Here is a 6,000-nt window from a genome sequence, read left to right as displayed (position 1 = left end):
ACCTTTATTGCAGCTTGTGAAATCCTGAACAGAAGGCCTGGACTCCTGACCTATGGAAACTCTGAGATAATAAATGTGTGCTGGGCTTCCCTGGTGGCGCAGTGGTTGAGAGTCCGTCTGCCGATGCAGGGGACACAGGTTCATGCCCTGGTCTGGGAAGATCCCACGTGCCGCGGAGCGGCTGGGCCCGTGAGCCATGGCCACTGAGCCTGTGCGTCTGGAGCCTGTGCTCCGCAACGGGAGAGGCCACAACAGTGAGAGGCCCGCGTACCGCAAAAAATAAATAAATAAATGTGTGCTGTTTTAAGCAGCTAAATTTGTGAAGATTTGTTACGCAGCTATAGAAAACTAATACACTCCCCAATTACTGTTATAAGTAATTACTATTACTTATTACTCCCCCCAAATCCTACCATAATATTTACTGGTGTTTTAATTTCCCAAAGAATTGGGAAAAGAGACTAGATGTCAAGACTCTTTCTTTCAGTTATTTGATTGCTTCTTTGACTCATGGGTTATTTAGAAGAAAGCTTTTTAGTTTCCAAATATTTAGGAGTTTATTCAGAGATCGTGTCATTGGTTTTTTAATAATATTTCCAGTATATTTTTCCATTTCTCCCCTCCTGGGCTTTGTGCTATTATCATTGTCATACATTGTATCACATAGGTCATAAACCCCATACTATGTTGTTATTATTTTTGTTTAAACAATCAATTATCTTTTAAAAAGATTTAAATAGTAGGAAACATTCCTTTCTATTCATGCATAGTAGTTACTGTTTCCAGTGCTCTTCATTCCTTTGTGTAGATCCATATTACCATCTTCTATCATTTTTCTTCTGCCTGTAGGACTTCCTTTTCCATTTTTGTATATAAGTCTGCTGGTGATAAATTCTTTCAATTTTTGTATATCTGGACAAGTATGTTTTGCCTTTGTTTTTGAAAGATATGTTCACAGGTTATAAAATTATAACTTGCCCCCCCTTTTTCTTTCAGTATTTTAAGATGCTATTTTATAGTTCCTCTGTACATGGCAAGTTTTCTTTGTCTGCTCTTAAGATATTCCCTTCATCACTGGTTTTGATTGGCTGATTGTGATGTACTTTGGTGTAGTTTTCTTTATGTTCCTTGTGCAGCAGATTTCTTGAGCATCTTGGATCTATGGATTTATAGTTTTTATCAAATTTGGAATTTTTTTGTTCATTATTTTTTCAAATACTTTTCCTATCCCTCCACTCCTCTTCAATGGGAACTCCAACTACAGATATTTTAGGCTGTATGAAGTTGGCCTTCAGTTCACTGATATTCTGTTCATTTTTGGTTTTAGTCTTTTTTCTCTGTGTGTTTCATCTGGGATAGCTTCTACTGCTATGTCTTCAAGTTCAGTAGTCTTTTCTTCTGCAATGTCTAACTGGTCATTGCAATGGACTGAATGTTTGTGTCCCTTCAAAAATTCATATGTTGAAGTCCTAACCCCCAATATGATTGTATTGGAGGTGGAGCCCTCACAAGTTGGATTAGTGCCCTTATAAAAGGGACCTCAGAGAGCTCTCTCATTCTCTTTCCACTATGTGAGAATACAGTGAGAAGTCTGCCACCGGAAGAGGGCTCTTCTCAGAACTCAACCATGCTGGCACCCTGGTCTCAGACTTCTAGCCTCCAGAACTGGGAGAAATAAACATCTTGGTTATAAGACATCCAGTCTATAGTACTTTGTTATAGCATCCTGACTGGATTAAAACTGTCATTAATCCCATTCAGGTTATTTTTTTTAAATCTCAGACATTGAAGTTTTCATCTCCAAAAGTTCAGTTTGAGTCTTTTAAAAAATATTTCCTGGCTCTAATCTTAACATGCTTAATCTTTCCTTTAGCTCTTTGAACATATAGAACACAGTAATTATAAGTTTTAATGCCCTTGTCTGCTAATTCCAACATCTGTTTTAGTTCTGGGTCTGTTTTGGTTGGCTTATTTTTCTCCTAATTGTGGATCGTATCTTCCTGTTTCTTTGTATGCCTGGTCCATTTTTTTAATTAGAATTCTGACATTATCAATTTTATCTTGTTGGGTCCTGGATAGCTTTGAGTCTCTATAAATATTCCTAAACTCTGGGGTGCAGTTCCATTACTTGCACGCAGTTTCAGATTTTGCTTTTATGATTTGTTAGGTGGGGCTTAGTGATGCTTAGTGAAGGGCTAGTTTTTTTCCCACTACTAAGGACAAGTATTTAGTACCTTCTGAGTACTCCAACCTATGCCTACTGAGGTTTTCTAGTCTGACTGGTGAGAACAGGCACTGTAAGAGCTCAGAGTTCCATTCCCTCTAATCCTTTTGGGTGGTTCTTTCCCCAGCCTTGAGTAGTTTTCTTCCATGCCTGTGTTGATCAGTCCTCCGCTGAGTACTCAAGGGGACACTCTGCAGTCCCCAGAGTTCTCTCTGTCTCCTCTCAGGTACTTTGCCCTGCAAACTCTTGCCACCTTTTCCCTCCCTGGACTCCCAGCATCTTCTCCTCAATTCAAGGTCTCTGCTGGCTGTTTGGGGTTTTCCTTCCCTGTGCCATCATCTGGAATCTTTCTCAAGGCAGTTAGATAAAGGTAATCATAGGCTCACTCTATTTGCTTTCCATCTCTCAGGGACCACTGTCCTTCATTGCCTGGTGTCCACTGTCTTAAAAGCCATTGTTTCACATATTTTGTTTTTAATTGTTTCTAGTGGGAGGGTAAGTCTGCTTCTTATTACTCAATCTTGATTGGAAGTCTACCTGAATCATGTTACATCAGGGGAAAGGGAAGAAGGTTGGAGGCATCACTTAACCAAATTTTTGATGCTGTCAAGATATATAATAATCATAAAACAGATAATTTTTAAAAAATATATAACAGATTGAGGAAAGAGGACAGGGGAGATGTCTCTTTTTTTCCTCTTGCGGCAACTTTGAAGCATTCTTTGCTTTTTTTTCCTAACAGAATGGGAAATAAAAGAATTTTTATATTGTTGCTAAATTGAATTCAACCCAAGCTAAATGTATTGTATAAGAGGATAACAAGCGGAATATTCCCCTCTAGCAGTTTGAAGGGATATCACATGTGCTCTGAACAACTGAAAGTACAATTTTACTGCATCGTGTGGTGTACTTTGAAAGTAAGATTCTCCCTCCTAGGTGAGCATCACTGCTAATATTACTGCAAATATCTGTTACTGTCGCCCTTTCTGCACTTAGCTGGTAAATAGTCAGCCTAATTAATAGTCAGCTGGGATTCACTCCGGAGGGGGAATAAGAATAAACTCAGCGGGAAAGTTGTAGGCTTGCCCACTACGGACAGTTCTTCAGTTCTTTTAATTCTTCAGATACTGCACTGAAAGAGATTGATGGATCCATTATGATAAATCCTGTCAGGAGAGAAGCATGTTCCCTGCTGCAGTGCTTCTGGAGCACATCACTGTCCGGGCATAATCTTGGGGTCCCCGTCAGAGTCCCCGCTGCCTGTTGGTAAAGTAAAAATACATTTGGAAAAAAAAGGAGGATTTTTGTCATGAAATACAGTATGATTCTCTGCTGAGTGCTGTAGAAACTCTGCTAAGGGAAGAAGAAACAGTGGGATTCATGCAGGCCACGTGGACTTAGGATCACTGGGTGTAACCATATCGTGGGCCCATAGGTTGATAAATGAGCCCCTTTCTGACCCTCACACACCTTATACAATGAGTATAATAATACACAGCCTCCCCAAGAACAAGAAGGAGATGGTACTACTTCTCTTGGGGTTCCACCCAGTCCTATGAGCAATGATTCTGACATTAGTTGCCTCACTGACCTGGACCCTATATTCTCCTAACTCCCGGGCAGCCACACTGGCCTCCACCCTCTCCCTTGCACGGTCTAAGCATGCTCTGGCGCAGGACATTCTTGCTTGCTGTTCTCTCTGCTTAGAAAACGCCGTCTCCCTCCATCCACAAAGGTTATTTCCTCTCTACCTCTCCTGACCCCTAATCTAAAATTATAGCTCCTGCCCACCTCCCGGTTACTTTCTATCCTTTTCTGAGCTTTCTTCTCCTGCACAGCACTTTTCACCACCTCCCAGGGTATCCGTCTACTCTTTTGTTTATTCCGTTGCCGCTCTAGACTCTAAGCTCTTTGAAGGCAGGGCCTTTGTTTTGGCCCCTCCTGTACCCTCAGCACCTGGAACGGTGCCTGGTGCACAGTGGGAGCTCACTAAGTATTTGTTGAGTGAATAAATAAGCAAACATGTAGAACAAATGGCAGGCTACAGAAGTATGTGTGGATGACAAGAAGATTGGCTTGGTTAGGTGGAAGTAACAAATGATGCTTGGCCATACATTAAAATTCAACACATCAGACAATCAGAGATTTCATGGGCGCCTATAGGTGTCAGCTGGGGTGCCTGAGGGGCAATCTAGGAAGGTGATGAAGGATTCATGAGAAAAATGAGGCAGGTTGGGTCTGAAACACTTCCCCAAGAATTAGTAAGAAGAGCCTCCGGAAGGACAGGGGCGGCCATCATCCCGTAGCTGGCTGATGTACACTGCATGGAGAGTGGAACAGCACAGGCTTTTCTTGACCCACACAGTTACTTTACTAGCACCTGAAAGTGTGGTGGCAGGTACCTGACCACGTGCAAAAAGTGACCATCAGCTGCCACTCAAGAGCATTCACAAAACTGAGATGGAGTTTAGCATTAGCCCTCGAGCTGGCATTCTGAACACGGACCTTTTTTTTTTTAAGAATGAATGACATTTTTTCATTCTAGGTCCACAGTCTCTGCATGACCCTTCTACTCTTAATAGTTGTCCCTACAAGAATTCCACCTGCCGACACCTGGCTGAAAGGTAGGGCTAAAGCAGATGTTATCACACACCAACTCTGAGCTCAGCAGAGCACCTGACAGTAGGTGCTCAATCCATGTTTGGGGAATTAAATGGAAGGGAGCTATTTCTGCAAACAATGACACTGGTGCCACCTGGTATGGGGATGAAGCCCATTCGGGCACAGGGAATTGAAGAACTGAGTTCCTCTTTCCCACCGGAGGCTGGTCCAGAGCATACTCAAGACTCACACACACTTCTCTGTTTGGGAAAGTTGTCCTAACCTTTCCCCTTCATAAAAAATCTTTCTCTCTCTCTGTTTCCTTATTGTCTCTCTCTCTGTCTCCCTCCGCCATCCCTGACTCTCAAAAAGAGTACTTGTACCTGAATTTCAGTCTTCACAGAGAGAGAGAAATCAGTAACAGCCTCCCTGTGATGAATCTCCTGGAGAGACTCAACAGACTTTTGAGGGGAGAAGAGCTGTAATTTCCCTCCAAGTAATTCGGACTCTCAGGCCCTCACCACAGCTTGTTCCGAAAGAGAGCACGGAGCAGGCAGCTCGCTGGGGCTGCTATAATTGTAGAGCCTGATCAAAGACAAGACAGAGGGAAGGAGAGCGAAGCAGGGAATCATGGGGCTTGTGTGAACCCCACCCGCTCAGAAGGGGGCTTCTCCAGAAGAAAGAAAATTGGCAGCGTCCACTGTGAAAAGGGCAATGCTTGCTTTCGGTTGGTGGTAAATGACAAGTGATATTTGCACTCCTTTTTAAAAATTATTATTTTCCTAGAGCTTTGGGTCCTGTTGCATGAGGGCTAGAGGGCAGTTGAACTGTCTTTGTGGGTCTAAAAATGAGATGTAAGCAAGCTTGTGGTTAAAAAAAAACCTAAAAAACTAATCTTGTTCAAAAGCTAGATTATCCAACAAAAATTGTTTTCTTCCCTTGCAGTGATGTTAGTTTGATAAAGCTGTGGACTTTCAGTCAGAGTTTAGAATTTTACAACTTTACAATAAAAAAAAAATAGGTCAACCCTAAATGTCAAAATATAGTCTAAATCATCTTAGCTGCCTTGAATTTTGTAATTACTGTGGGTGAGTGAAGCATTTTCCATGCCTATATATATATTTAGTTACTTATATATTAAATATATATATTAGGACGATTAAATATATAACCCA

Source organism: Phocoena phocoena, chromosome 10 (assembly GCF_963924675.1).
Source record: "Phocoena phocoena chromosome 10, mPhoPho1.1, whole genome shotgun sequence".
NCBI lineage: Eukaryota > Metazoa > Chordata > Mammalia > Artiodactyla > Phocoenidae > Phocoena > Phocoena phocoena.
This window is presented reverse-complemented; position numbering follows the sequence as displayed.